Genomic DNA, 16,103 nt, shown 5'->3' on the forward strand with positions numbered 1-16,103 from the left:
ACATCAATATAAGGTGAGATAAGAAATTTGTGCAGAAATAGCTTATTCCAGCCCAGCCAACCACTGACACGTTTTGCCTCTATTGCTATCACACTATCACACAGGAATCTTCACTTTTAAAAGGCGAGAGTTAAAACCAGCTAGAAGAAAGATGCACAAAAGATCTGCAAGGCTTACAATGGTAGAAATACAGAGGGGAAAGAAAATCCATGGCAAAGTCTTCATAAAAATTACACTGGCCCTGAAGAGTTCCCTAGCTGTGCTTCACACACACCAGGACAAACTCTTTTCAGTGACAGGTTATAAATATGCTGTCAAATAGATAAGGCCTAAAATTCTTACCTCTAACCCAAAAGCAACAAGGGTGGTTTCCCAAGCCTCACTAAAAGGCCAGCTGATCAGGAGTCACAACCTTAATTAACACGAACCAACCTAAAGCTTGATCCCCAAAGCCTCATTCAGGTGCTCAAACAACATCAGCTGCAAAGATGCTGATACTGGATCAGCAAGGAGGAGGCACCATCTCCAAGGTCTCCCGTGTTCACAGAAAGGGCTACTATAACCTTCACTTCTGGGCACCTACCTAACATTGATGGCAATTTCTCGCCTAGTGCCTTGTAGAGACAGCTCATCAACCTGCAGCACTGCTGCAGCCTGGCCCAAAGTGCTTTTGTCCAAGTTCAGGCATACCCTGAAGCCACAGAAGGCAAGAACATCTCCTCATGCTGTAGACAACTCTCCTCCCAGCAGTGTTTCCCTGAGGGCCATCAGGAGCTCTGCAAAGCTCCTCCAGTCCCAGCAAAGCCTCCTTCAGCTGCAGGGCCTTGGCTGCCCGGCCATCTCTGGTGGGGTGGGTCTGTCACCACACAAGTGCCAGGGGCTGTCCCTGGGCATTTGCTGCATAACTCTGTGCCAACTGTTGTGCCAACTCTGCTGCCAAGACTGATCAGAGGAGGAAGGTCTGGCAGCACAATTTTACAAGGGGGATTGGAGCCCTTGCTACCACCAGCCCATGGTATAAGCACTTCACCGTGCTGCGATAGGAAGGCTAGCTGATAACTTGCAGATGTTTAGTGGCCTTTGGCTGGTTTAATATCTGATTAGAGGCTAGATAGTAGCCACCCCTTTGATGTACAAACTCATTCAACACATCATTCTTCCAAGGTGTCTACTACCTCTAGTAGCTTGCTTTCAATCTGCTCCTTCAACATCTTCCTGACACACATTATCTCACAGTCCCCGTTCCCAAGGCATGTATGCATTGTGCCTGATGTATTGCATCAGGGAGGTATTTTCAGTAAGTAAAACTGTGCAAACACAACACAAGGGAGGGGAGCATTCACATGAGTATGTGCATAGGAAGCACGTGGGTCTGAAAAGCAAAAGAATGACACAACAAGCGAAAATGAATCCTCAAGTGCAGCCACCTAAGTGTTTTTTCTTTTAGGTCTGCACAACACAAGATCACATTGATAACACCATTCTATCAAGCCACCAACCCCCTTCTATGTGGTGGTGTTGCTTTTTTTCCTTATTCTCTAAGGGAAAAAAAAAAAAAAAGTCTCTTTAATGAAGCTGTTCAGCCTTATGTTTGAACAGCAAAATCAGGAGCCGACCTCACCGGTGTTTAAGAGTTACAGAGGCCGAGAATGTTTTCTCACTGAGCATCAATTCCAGCTCTTTGAACCAATTGCACAGATTCCAGGAGCTTGCCCACACTACAATTTTCACACTTAGCAACTGTAAAATTGTTAAAGCGATATCTTTCCGCACGGTTGATCTGTTATTAGTGCTTAGTTTGGCATGCCACCTTAGTTACGGGCTTTAAATGCCACTTTCAGCACTTCCCGGGGTAACCTTGGCCATGAAATCGGAAAATCAGATCATTTTCTGGTCTGTTTTCTTCTTTTTCTCTGGATGAGATTAGATTTTGCTACGCTTGACTGACAAACCTCATTTGGGATTCCAGAGGAGGCCGAAGCCCTGACCTCCTTAAGAAGTGGGAGGCAAAGATGTCTCAAGCTATGATGAGGAAGAAAGAGCTAATTTCAACACACCACATAACAGGCAATTAGTAATTAATTTGCACTGAGAGACAAACACACTTGCAAAATATGTTCAGAGAGGGCCTCCCTGTCAAGTCAGTATGCTTAGTTTTATTTCTCTAAAATGATGTTAAAACTTAAGCGGTTTTCTTTTTCCTCTACTACCTATTTCTGTTGTAATTATCTCAGGGCAACAGAACTATGGGAGCTTCCTTTAAACATTTTAACTAAATCAAATGAAGAAGCATTTCAGTGTTTTCAAGAATTATTTTTTAACCATGTTTAAGTGATTATTTGACCTTTCCATTGCTATAATCTTTCAACAGCTCATAATGTTCCAAGAATGTTATCAGTGCTAGATGCAGTGTTACTTAAAAAGGATGCCAAACTGCACACATCAACCTTAATGAACAGATAAATGTAAAAAAAATTTAGTTTCTGGTGTTTAATCATGTCCCTGCTAAAAGATAACATCACACTAATTAATATTATGGAATATCATTCAAAAATGACAGGACAAAACCTTAGCTGCTCCATCAAGTAATATACTTTAAGACATGAAGATTCAGTACACAGAGTTGTATTAGTTGATGATATGGAGGACCACCCACTGAATCCCTGAGACTTATTGCTGCTGAAAATACATATCAAAGCAGCAGAGATGCCCAGCACTAAGGTTTTAATTTTGGTAATTATTCTTAACATCACCAAAGAAAAAATAAATCAATCAATAGGCAGAGTCTGAAAAGATTATAGATTAGGAAAACTAAAATACAAGGCACCCTAGAGAGTTTATAATCTTTGCCTGGAGTTATTCCTAAAGCCACAACTCCAATAGAAAGGCTGTAGTACAATCCAAGTACCCCAAACTCTCCGGTGTTTCCCAAGAAGTGACGGTTCTCAGGGCTTACCTCCCCTCAGGAAAACTTCATACACTGGATCTTCATGGGACTCCAAGTTTTAATGCAAGTGCAAGTTCAAAATTTATACACACAGACTTATTTCAGAGCCACAAGTCCCAAGAAGGCTTTTTACCTGAGCAGCACCTTCCATCTCTTTGAACCGACTTTCAGAGAAAGCTGTTCACAGACAGGTTTGCAGAGCTGGGAAAAAGGGGTGGTCTGTCCCAGAGACCAGTTAAGAGAAGGGAGGCTTTTCTGAGCAAGAATGAGCTTGCAATGGGCACCACCCTTCCAAACCCAGCTTCAAAACCCCTACAAAGCTGACATGCCAATGTCATGATAGGAGATTCTGCTTTGTGCCTTCGCAACCTTGCTGACAGTCAGAGGCTGCTAACTTTTCTATTGTCGCCAATTATCCCCAGGCATTTGAGGCAGGGTAAATGAGGCACACTGACAAGTGACAGTAATTGATTTTTCAGCATGCATTTTTTATATTTAGGCAGGGAGTGCCAAGCTAATGAAATGAACTAGTAAAGTACAAAAGTGGATTACAGCATGTCAAATAGTCTGTGAAAAGCACCCATCTCAATGCCCTTCAGTCTTCCACTGCCACTGTGCTTTGCATCTGCCACTTGACTTAGACTTCAATGACCTCAGCAAAGCAAGTGTAGAGGGGCAAGGGCTCATTTGAACCAAGTCAATCAGGACAGGACCATGCACTGCCAACACAGCGACCACGAGGAGCCCTACAGAGCTGGGAGAATTGGCTCTGGAGAGCCTCTCATGGGTCAAAACCCCACAGACACACTACAGCCAGCCAGACAACAGGAAAAGACTTTCTCAGCCATGACCTGGCCAATGCTAAATGCCAGAAACCACAACAGCCATCAGTAACCACCTCTAACATCTTGAGCAATGGCTCTGAAACAAACAAGACCAAGCTACTTTATGAAACTTAAATCCCTTATTTTAATGGTTACTGCTTAAAATGTAGACTTTTGCATCAAGGCTTGTCTCCTGTCAAAAGACTCTGCAAGCATCACTAGAGGCACAGATATGTGGCAGTCTTTCTTGCTGCTACCAGATTGCCATGAAGTTTGAACTCAAGGATCATATCACAACTCCAAGAGAAGCAGGAATTTGGAGACCGTGTCTCTTGCTATTTCACATCATCACTGTTCAACTCAAATTGCAGTATGCTGCAAAATCAAAATATTTTACTTCCTCATCAGGCATCCACAGCTCTCCCCAAGACAAAAAAATAGCGATGCCCTGCTCCAAGCCTATCCCAATGTCAATGTTCACACCGGAATAACAGTTTGGCTTCCCCCAGTTCTGCTACATCACAGATTGGCAGCTGCTTGGACCAAGTATGAGCTGACAGTTTCGTATGCATGCCCTGCACAGAGCACATCCCATCTAGAATATTATTCATGAGTGAGGAATGAGACATGGTAGTTTATGAACCTTGTCCAGCAATAACCCCACTCTCCCAGACCTGCAGCAGGACAGGAGGCCAAATTCCCCAAGCGTTTGTTTCTTAAAAAGCACAAGGTTTATTCATCTGTCATCCCAGTTAAGAAACAAAATAAAGGACTTCCAAAGTGAAGATAAATGTTGGTAAAGTTCATCACTCCCAGCTATTTTGCTGCTTTGAGGACAATCACATGATCCACTTTTTCAGGCACAAAAGTCCCTTCCAAGTCCAGTGCTTTTCCCACATCTTTCTGATTTCTCTCCTCCCTGACCAACTCATCATACCTGCTTCCAGTGTGATTGAATATTATTAGCATGAAATTTCCTATTTCATGATACAAAGTTCTTTATCTGTTGCCAGTCTTGTATTTGATCTTCATCTCTTTTGCTCATCCTATGTTTTTGATATGACTAAAATAAAAATTAAAAAGAGTAAGGTAATAAAATGAGATCATATAATGAATACTTTGGGCCTTACGGATAGAAGGAAATTAGAAAAAGTTCTATAGAGATGCATTTTTATTCAACAGGATATTAACACACATACGTCTTCAAGACCCAAATCAGAGCATCTTTTTATCACTTGGCAATGACACAGGGGACTGGCAGAAGAAAGGATGTGGACAGTCTTGTAAATAAACCGCTCAGATCCTTCAGTGATGGAACACAGAGACAGGTGAGTAATAAATATCAATTTGATTATGTCAAAGTTTCTGCCTGTTCTCAGATGTCCCCATCAGACACAGAAGTCAAAGAAATCTCACTCTGGTATGGCATGATGTCCATTCCTCTTGCAATTCAGCAAGAGAAGTGTTGGGAGGAACCCTTATTACATAGAAAAATGCAGTGATCTTGTAACCATGGGGTTTGCTTTTAACCGGCATCAAGAAATTCATTTTTTTTATGACAGGATTTCTGCTAAAAAAACAGGATTCTGCCTGGTCGGTTTTGGTGAAGGCACAAGTTTTCTGTTCCCAGGTTGCTTGGTCCAAGAAGGAGAGGTCTGATGCTTTTGCCATCTGTGTTTTGGCTTCTGTCCCTCAGTTTGATCAAGGTGCCTGACCTAAGACATCCCCCACTCACAGCACCTCTCGCATGTGAAGAGCTCTCCTCTCTCCTTTCACACGGAGGACAAATTGCAAAGGAGGGATTCACACAAAGCACTGCTACGTACTAAGTGATTTGGTTTGAGCTCATCTTTCCCCATTAGTACCAGAAAACACTCCAATTGAAGGGAAAATTTATTTCAAGTTGAGTTTACTCCTCTTTGCACATAGCTCAACACTATCTTGGTCAGCAGAGACATGAGGAAGACATTGTCCTTCAGGTCCTCCTCTACAACACAGACAATCTACCTCCCAGGATCTGCAATGTCCTTTTGTTAATTTCTGACATCTCAAGCAATTCATCACAAGCAGAGCTGCATTCCCTTTCCTTTTTTCACTTTTTTTCTACAGAAATATTCCAAATCTTTTTCTTCAGCTCTCCCTACTTCTGTGATAAATGCCACAACTCAGCCAAAGCTGGCATTTATGCTTTCAAAACCAACCTTCACAGTTATTACTCTTGCAGCAAAGATGGGAGCTAACATTATTAGTCATATTGCGTTCCCCCAGGAATGTAAAGGAATCCAATAGATAATAAAGATTATTTTCTTACATTAAAGTTAATAAATTTGTAGAAATTTTGAAATCTAAGGCTCAGAAAGGCCTAAATTGTTGCAAAATATCACCCCTGGGGTTTTCAGGGGAAAGAGGTGATTCCCGTCTCAGTTGAAACTTAGAACTTCAGGTTCTGGAAATTAACATCAACAATACTGTTCACTATGGACACAGTATCTTTATCTTCAAAGGGACTCTATTAAAAAAAAAAAAATCAACCAAGTAACTTGCACTTAACCTTTTTATCTATTGAATGTTTTATTTTTAATATTAATAAAATTAAAACTATGTGCTGCCTGTAGTACAGCACTGTATTTTCTTAGAATAACAAACAGCCTATTTTACAAGCTACATAATTCATGTATATGATAAACCCAGCAGAGAAAACTTACCATGATTAATAAGTTTAACATTTTTACTTAGGTCATGTAGTCACTTTCCAAAGACATCAATAAAATGTTTTAGAGTTAAATAACAAATCAGTCACTGACAAGATAAATCACAGTAATGGGCAACTACTTTCCAATTACACTTTATTTTTGCAGAAGTCATTTTGGGGAAACAGCATTAATTGCCATTTGGAGTTGATAGGGCATTACCACCAAGCAGGGAGGGAGGCACCTTGGTTCAGAACCGTAAATGTCCTGTGTGATGCCAGCATGATACTTAAGTTGAAAATAAATCACAAGCAGCATGAAGATAGCAGGAGTAATAGCTCCCCCCTGCCCCATAACAGACGACCTAAATAAATGAGAAAGAGTTCTATAAAAGGTAAAACACTTTGGGTTTGGTTTTTTTTTTTTTTTAGAAAAGGCAAGCTATTCTTCTATCCAGCAGCTCATCTGCAAACTTTCTATGGCACTCACTGGCTGCAAATAGCTGAAGGTTATGAGTTACCTGAAATTTTTTACCAAAGCAGACTTTTCCCAAGGACAGGCAAAAATGAAGGAAATATGCCCTATGCCTCTTGCACAGTTACAAGATGGCCAAAAAGCTCAACATTTCCAGCAAAACCCCTTGTGTCAAGATAACGAAGAGAAAAAAGTCAGGAATGGTATAGCAGACCTGCTTTAAAAGATATTACAACTACCCACAGTTCTAGCAATTCCCACAGTCCTCCAATTCAGGGTGACTTGCTATTTAACTATTTAACTGTGCAATGACAGGAGAAGGAACTATTTACAGAACAAACCTAATGCAACTAGACAAGTTTAAACAGATAAGAAATCCCAACATACTAAAGAGAGAAATACAACTAGAGAATACAAATTCCATCAGTAATGCCCCCAAAACAACACTTCCCATCCTCCTGTCAGGAAGGAGATAAACCGTTCGGCTATTAGGAGCATCCCTATCTCCCCTGGGCATCATGAGGACTTCCAGAAGTCTGGGCAGCAAAAACACGTTCCCATTTTTATGAGGAGCCTCATCTGGTGGTGGTCAGTCTCTGTGTCTCAGAAGCATAATAATGTAATAAACTTGCTCTGTGTAGGAATAACTGTAGAGGCCCTGGATTTTTTTCAGTTCAAGTCAGAGGTACCTAACAAGGTCTGGTACCTCCTGAGTATGAAACTGCTGCGTGGAAAGAGTGTGGGGAAGGGATTTGGGATTTCAGCTCTAGAAGACCATCTTCTTAGATGCCTACAACCATTTCTGGATTTGACCACATCTGACAATAGACTCCAGAAAATGTGTACACAACAGTCTGGCAATGTGGCCATTGCTCAGGTCAGCACAGCTACCTGCTCCATCACCAAACTCTGGGCTGGATCGTGGACACAATCAGCAGCACATGAGCCCAGAAGAAAGTATGTTACATCCCACAAGCAAGCCTGATGAAATGTGGGAGTCTTTCAAGATCTGCTGCTAACACGCCTGCCTTAACTCTTAAGGTAGTTAATGGCTGGACTTATAAACTCTCAACCTCGACCACCACAACAGGATAACTGCTTGTATTAGGAGACAAAAAAAAAAAAAAAAAAATGGTCTTTGATTCCCAGCTCAGTTCAGGCTTTATTATGGAGTCATAAAATGCCCAGTTGCAAAGTATTGCTTTTGTGCCTGTGTACACCTTTTTTAAATTGTTGAAGCAGGGCACATTTATGGACTGCACTAGAATCAGAAAAAGTTCAAATCCTTCCTTCCTTCTCCCCTAATTTTGATCTGTAAATATTGTAAAATTCAGGATTGAGGTCAGACAGGCAGCAAATAAATGCATGTCAGTGTGGCTTTCCATAATGCAGCAATCAGCGCTATCAGCTCACCAATTTGGCATTGTTGGGCAGCATTTGAAAGTCCTATTGTAAAATCTCCAAGGGAAGCACTTAACTGTCAACCCCATCCTGCTACAACACAAGCAGCCAGCACAGTGGATTTTCCTGTTTGGGTAGCGCCAAGGGCACGCTCCACAAATGAGCCAAGCTGCTCTTCAGCAGCAAATCACTCATTTCCAAAGGAGCATCTGCGATGTCTCGTCCCAACAGCTGCCCTCGGGTCTCTCCACAGCCTTTCCACAATGCAGTGTTTTCTCAGCAATTTCACAGGCTGTTCATTTTCAATAAATATTAGCCACCCGGGCTGCCCATGCCGCACCCCGGTGTTTGTGTGCTGCTTTGTGGGGAGCGCCGTGCATGAGAGCAGGTCTGAGCATCTCCCAGGAGCTTTGGCAAATTCCAGGCTCGGTGTTCACCTACTACTAACTGCAAACCTCGTTTCCCAACTGCTCGTCCCCCTGCCCTTCCTATCATTAATACTTTAATGGATACAAATGTCCAGGATAAGGCTCTTGGACTCTCAGCTGATAGCTAGCATTAGTAAGGGCAAACAGATGGGTATGCAAAAATCAAGTGCCAAGCATACTGTTATGCGTAATATCACAGTACTGAGATGCCCCATATAAGGTTAGGAAATCTCTATGCCATTTGGTATGCTTCGTCCCAAAAGACAGTAAAATCAGGCTGAACTGACAAAAAGGTGGGAAACAGGTGGAAAAAGAGACTTGCCCAAGGTCAGAAGCGCTGCTTTAAACATCCCAGACTCTACTCTTTGCACATAGGTGGCTATGTTCACAGCACACTGCAATGCCTTCCCCAGATTTACATCAATCCCCTGCACTTCCTATTTAGTCCTCAGAAATCAGGCTGTGCATCTTCCTAAAAATGCACTTTCAACACATTTGAGCTGTAAGCCTACAGAGCAAGACTGAACTTTCAGAGGGAGATACAATCTTGCCCTCAGTGCTGCCTTTTGCAAGGCTCACTTGAAATTAGTCTTGTCAATGCTTATTTGGGCACCTACATAAGTCACCCAAATAGAAAAAGCCTTCGTGCCCTAGCAACTTCTACTCACTTGAATACTAAGTCTGACCATGAGGACAACTGCACAGGAGTCAAACATGGATGTAGATGACTCAGAGGAACTATTGTTCAGTGTTTTGTCCTGCTAGCGCATTAACATTTCTTCTGAATACTTCAGCTATTTCTCCAATTGCTTGTCATAATGGTGAGAAAAGATCAGAATTTTTTTTTTTTTCCAAACGAGCACATTTTTATTTGATTTCTGGCTGCATTTCAACGTGTGGAAACGCTGTGCAAGTAGCCACAGAAAAAGACAATCTTCCTCCCTCCTTTCCCCTTATTCATCTAATCATTTCCCCTTCCCTAACCAACCTGGCAGGGAACAAGGTGGCTTAGGTTCCCTTTGCAGTAAAGGAAAATCACCTTCACCTTTACCGAATATAATAGGCAAACTGAGGCTCTCTTGAGTACCCAGCATAGTCTTTGGCTGTTCAGACAGGCACAGCATCCAAGTACAATGAGAGGACCACACACAGTCACAGCCCCTGTTTCCCAATCACAGAACTTTACTTAATACTAACAATATAAAGTTCTGGCCAGGTATTCTAAGAGCTCCATGCAACACTGGGGTTATAGCTGATCTTCAAAGGCCTAACGCGCATCCTGAAACAAGATCTTCATCTCCATGAGCATTACAAGATACTGAGAAGTTTCTGAAACCTGGCTTCTGATTTTGAAACCTCCTCCCTTATCAGAAGTCTTTGGGTGCAGGGAGAGGGAATGACATGTTCTGCCACCAATCCTGCACAGGTAATTTCTAGCCAGAAAATAATACAGGAAAACACATTGACATTTTATGGGCCGAATTGGGAGAGAGGTAAGATCTGCAAAAGCTGATAACTACGTCTTTTAGAGGCCAACATAAGAACCTGAAAACAGCTCCAATTTTCTGATTATGGGGATTCAGCTTTTGCTAGGAGACCAGTCACATGGAAGAACCCTCCATCTGTGATCCTAAAAAGCTCTCAAAAGTTTGGGTCAACTGTGATTTCCCTCAAAATGCAGTGCAGGAAGTTCAAATATATGAACAGACATAAGGCTCCAATTCCTTCTCAAAACACCACAAATCATTGCACTACAGTTTCAGAACATAGACACAGGATTATTATACATCAGAGCAAGAAAACCCACATCCATCCAGACAGAAACTAATTACAACATGAAAAATAATATAATATCCTAACACGCTTCAAGCATTGCAATAGAAAATAGGCACACAGGGAGCAGAAGAATATGGTGATATCTATGATTGCTCCTTGAGTTTTATACATCGTTTCCCTAAAACAGGGTTTTGGGGAAAGAAGGATTAGTAGTGCACATAAAACATGCAAAAGGGGGTAAAATTAAGGATATATCAAGGTCATGTCTTCTAAACACATTTTATATTGCTAGCACTGTTGTATTGTTGTATTGCTAGCACTGAAGTAATGCAAACAATTTTCACGCTAAACTAGAACAAGCATGTTTTTTATGCATGATGAAAACAGTTTTCATTACTGTCAGCAATATTGCCAGAAAGTAGGCGTGCTACCTAAACTGGGTGATAGCTCTAACATTCCTATAAGGCTGTACTCATAAATGCTTAAAAACACTACTGTAGTGAACTAAATCCAGCCACAAGTAACCCAAATAAAATGTTTTAACATGTAGAACAGCTGTTCTTTATTCTTAGGTAGTGAGTCTCTTTCGTTTTTAAAAAAATTTTTATAAAAAGCTCCTTTTACAAAGCCTTAATTCCCACCATACCAGCCACTATTTCTCACCCTTATGTTTTCTCCCTACAGTCCTTAAATTCCTACCAAAAATATTCAACAAAGTCAAAAAGGTAAACTTCCACTAATTTCTGAATGAGCCACTTGAGACCATCCCACCTCTCGTCCTAAAAATTCCTCCTGAAAACATACTTCTCTCATTTGACTTGCAACCATGGTTCAGCTCCCACACTCTCCCTTTCTCCTTTTTTTGCCCTTTCTTCTGCACAGAAACACTCAAAAACTCAGAAAGAAAGCAAAAGTATGTTGCTGGAATTAGACTAACAGTCTTTTATAGGGATAACTGAATTATACAGCTAGAGCAAGGAAGACTCAATAGACCAGCTTTTGCATTCACACATGGTAAGTAGAGTTCAGATAAAATGGATGAAGTGATTGATGATGGCCAGCAACACAACCACCATCCACTTCAAACATACCAACTCCCAATTACTTTCACCATAAAATCATCAAGTATCTACTTGAAGGAAGAGGGTAGGGAAGGTCTCAGATAGCCCTCCCCTTCCAGGGAACGTCTCTTCCCTGCAACCACACAGAAAACAGAAGTCCAAAAGTATACCACCTGCTTGGGAGGCTTCATCACCCAAAACAAGGGACTGATCAGGGTCAGAACAGCCAACAGCAGATCCATCATGAAGAAAACCCTCCAACAGCATCAAAGAGCATGCAAAACTGAAATCCTTAATTCACTGATGCACTGAGGTATCTTGGGTGATAGCTCTCAGGTCTTCATGAAGTCCTGACAGAAACACAGACCCTAGGACTGTGAACGTGGGAATATGAAAAACAGCAACCATCATTCTCCACTGTTTGCAGGATCAGTTTAACACAATTACTATCTCCTCCTTTTGAGCAAAATCATGACAGACAGCACAGCACTTCTCCAAATTAATTCGCAGCAGTGGAGGAGCAGCTAGGAAAGCCCATGGCACAAAAATGGCCAGAAGCATCTGCTGGTTAGTCATGCCCACTCCTGCAAGCACCACGGTCCCCAACGCTGCCTGTGCCACAGGCATGGTTCCTCCTCACCTCACAGTCCTTCTGTGCATCAGTGAGCACTGTACGCTTCTTGTTCTCCTTCATCCCAGCAAGATGCTTCAGCAAAACCTGCTGCATTCCTCTTAGAAGGATAATCTACTGCAGGGGATCTCTCTAAGTCACATTAGAACCAGTCTCAAAACAGTCTAAGACTGATCTGGGTAGCCTCTGAGATTACTGAGGCATCCAGCACCCTTTGTAGTGAAAGATGAAAAGAATTTGACAGTGGAAACACACTCTACACAGTAAACTGAGTCCAGAGATTAAGGTCACCAAAGTCATATATGTTTTCAACAGGTATTCTTGCTTTAATCAAGACAAGTGTTTCTTTGCCATAAAACATTCCCATTTTAAGGCGTTCTTTACTCAGACATTTTCTGGCCATACTCTACTGCTGGATGATTGTCACTACCTAAAAGGCTTTTGGACACATACAGACAAATTGTTCTGGCAGCCAGTAAGGATGCACTAGTGTCAAAACCTTTGCTTCATCTTTATTCCACGCTTTCACTTTTGCCAGTTCAGTACTGGATCCAGCCTGCATCAGCATCTTGAAGATTTCAAGTAGGTTATGATCCTACTGAAACTTAAGAACATCATTCTCACAAAACCCCAACTACCTTAATACCTGTGCTCAGGAAAACACAAAAGGCAGAAACTACCACGGGTACATTTCTTTGAGAAAACTTTACAAACAACTCTCACCAAAGGCAAGACTGTGGTGAGGGACAGGGTTTTAAGCTAATGATGTGCCCGCAGGTCCCCATCAGCTACAGTGCACCATCATGCAGATCATGAGGGAAGAGACTGTGTTGGAGACATCTTGAATGGTCTGCATCTTCAGGGTTTGCCACAGGTGAACTTTGAGAAGCGGGATCAGAGACCACCTCCATCCCGGCATAAAGTCTTAAAGCTGAACCTTTTTAAGAAGAGAGGAGACAAAGTGCTCAGGCATTTACACAGAGCTCAAGATGAGACTACAGCTACAAAGAAAAACTACTGATTATGCCAAGACTTGTAACTGCTGCAAAGAAAGGCCATGCAAGATTGTTGTAATTCGCACACGCTCATCATTCCCCAAAATAATTAAATGTTCAGTACCATCGTTCATAGGAAAACCCTTCTAAAATAAAGCTAAACCAGTTAAGGCATGTATGATATATGCCACATATACAATACAGATAGGTACACCGACTGCTTGCAGATTAATATGAACAGTAAGATATATGAAGTATAACTCAATGTGTAAATAATAGTACTACAACTAGGAGGCAGCTTTCAACTTTTCATGAGCAGCTTCTAACCTGGATTGAGTTTGTAGTTTCATGTAGACATCATTAGTGACTGGGTAGCTAATAAATACAAATCAAAAAAGCTAAAATCTTCCTTCCAGGCACATCAATACACAAGCATTAAACCTGTGCTCAACTTGGGAGATGCATGCCCCCATTTAGAAAATTTCTGTTGCTCCCCATTGTTTTTAAAACTGAACATTTGCTTTGAACTTTGGCCATTTGATATTGTCTGTAAAACGAAGAGAAAAAAGCATCAACCCCAAGCTTCTCTACAATTTTCAAGTATTCACTTCTCCAACACTGTCCTTCCAGTGCCACATTTCCCACTAACACATCCACTTTAGTTTCTCCTTCATGGCTAGCTGCCTGGCCCTGGTGAAAAAATCTGCCATTTTCATAAGGCAGCATTAGCTGACAAAATAATTGACTCCTGGGAGCTGCATAGATACAAATACCCCTAATGCATTATTAGTTATGATGTCATCTGTGAGGCACAATTTAATGACTATTTATCATGTGTGCAACACTTCATTTGGAAACATGCTGTATAATTTTTCATCTTCAGCCTAGTGGACAAGATAAGAACTTGCCAAGTGTATTGATCTTAAATAATTTACTACACCATGGATAATATCTTAATTTGCTGGGAAAGAGAAGTGACAGAATGGCAGCGCTGGGAAGTAATGTTTGTTTTTCTCCAGTGCAGAATTCATACAGGCTAGGTAAAAGAAGTGTGTATTCCCAAAACTCACCTCTGTTATTTCAAGTCCTCTCAGAGACTATTACAGATGCAGACAGCAAGGTTGATCTTCAGATGGGTACAGTTGTTTGCCCCTCTGATGAAAAATTACATGCAAAGCACTGAAATGTTAAAGCCAAATGGGTTTTATTGTATTAATCTCATCTCACCTAGTAGGAAATTCAAGTCAGAAAACATAACCCAGTTACTTCTGCAGCAAGCCCCTCGGAGCACTGAGCAAGCAGTATGAACTGCAAAAGGTTTGTTTGTTTTCCTGCCACTCTTGCCAGGTCTTCTATTTTTGTCGTGTTTGGTATTTTACATTAAATGACCCATTAGAATCACAACCTCCATCCTTCTTTTTCTAATTAGGTTTGCAGGCTTCACATTTGCCAAGCAAAGCTTGAAAATGAAAACTAAAGGCTCAGAATCTGTGAGACAAATCAAAGAATTCAACAAATAAGTAGGATATAAAATTCATGATTTTCAATCAAACCACACAACTTCTGCATGCATACATTTGTAATACTGTGAATACTGATAACTGCAAGAAGCAGCAACACGAAGCAAATACTATACCCACTCCCTCATCTCTCCCGCTTCTCCCACACTATCGCAGCTATTTATATATGGCCACCACATGGTAATTATATCTGGTCACTCTTGGCTTGAGACAAACCGGGACATACCAATTGGAAATGAATGACAGCCCACTAAAACCATCCCATTTCATAAATTGCATTCTATGAAACCAGCAACATGAAAAAGTTATGTGAAAGAAAGCTTCAGAGGTTGCCAAATCCCAAGGCTTTTCCCACATTTTTTCCAAAAAACAAAGCAATATGTATAGCCTGAAACTTACTCTTTTCCAAGATAAGCCTATATTAAACAAGTTTAAATCCACGTCTCAAGTCAGATTTCTCCCCAGGACTGGATGCTGCTAAGACATCTCCCCTTTGGCTGCTCAATCCATGCACCAGACCTGCCCAGCCACCCACTACATCCACCTGCCTCCAGGGAGAGCTGGGAAAACCCACTGAACGCTGTTTACTGACCACTTTTGACAAATACTGCTTTCTAATAACTTATTGACTTTGTTCTACTAAGCACCACTCAATTTTAGGGATGTAAACATCTTTCCCTCCCACCAGAAAAAAGATAAAGCCAAAGGACAAGCTAACATGAAAACTGTGAGCTATACACAACTCAGGCTCGTAACATCTTCAGCACAAATTCTTTATGTCACTAGTTAACAGAGTAGAAACTTTCTTGAAACAAATCAGCTTCTGTTCACTACTTTCCATGAAAACAAACAAAAAGGAAAATTACTGCTTTTAGAAAAATACCAAAAAATTATGATCCACTGAAGCCTGTGGAGAAGATAAACTAAAGATATTTTTAAGTAATTACACATTATGCCTATCTAGCTCCCGGTTTTCAACACTTACTCCTGATTCTTCCATGTTATATCTTATTTTATCTCTGGCAAGATCCCTCAGTAGTGTATTATTCAAAGCAGTATTGTGACTGTTTTCAGTGTATTAGGGGCATCTGGTTATTTCTGCAGACTCTTATTTCTGCAGAGACGTGCAGCCATAATGGATAGCAGCATCTCCCAAGGGAGTTTTCCAAGCCCTGTTAACAAATCAGATACTCTCATTCACTTTTCACAAACTTACCAAGAAATTAAGAAAACAGTTTCTACTTCAAGGCTCTTTTACCAATTTTATTACCATAAAGGGTAAAAAGGTTTGCTTATTTCTTTCATGGTAAACATATTTTGCCAATGATGTCAATGAACAGTATGTCTGATTTCTCT

The 16,103-nt window shown here is 41.1% G+C and overlaps 1 protein-coding gene across 10 annotated transcripts in view; it reads right to left on the reverse strand.

Annotated features, from left to right (window-relative positions):
• The window catches only part of EPHA5 (EPH receptor A5), a 197,037-nt gene that overhangs the window by 116,282 nt on the left and 64,652 nt on the right, over nt 1-16,103 (reverse strand). The window lies entirely within an intron of this gene.

This window comes from Tyto alba, unplaced genomic scaffold (genome assembly GCF_018691265.1).
Source record: "Tyto alba isolate M040663 unplaced genomic scaffold, T.alba_DEE_v4.0 Super-Scaffold_23, whole genome shotgun sequence".
Taxonomy (NCBI): Eukaryota; Metazoa; Chordata; class Aves; order Strigiformes; family Tytonidae; genus Tyto; species Tyto alba.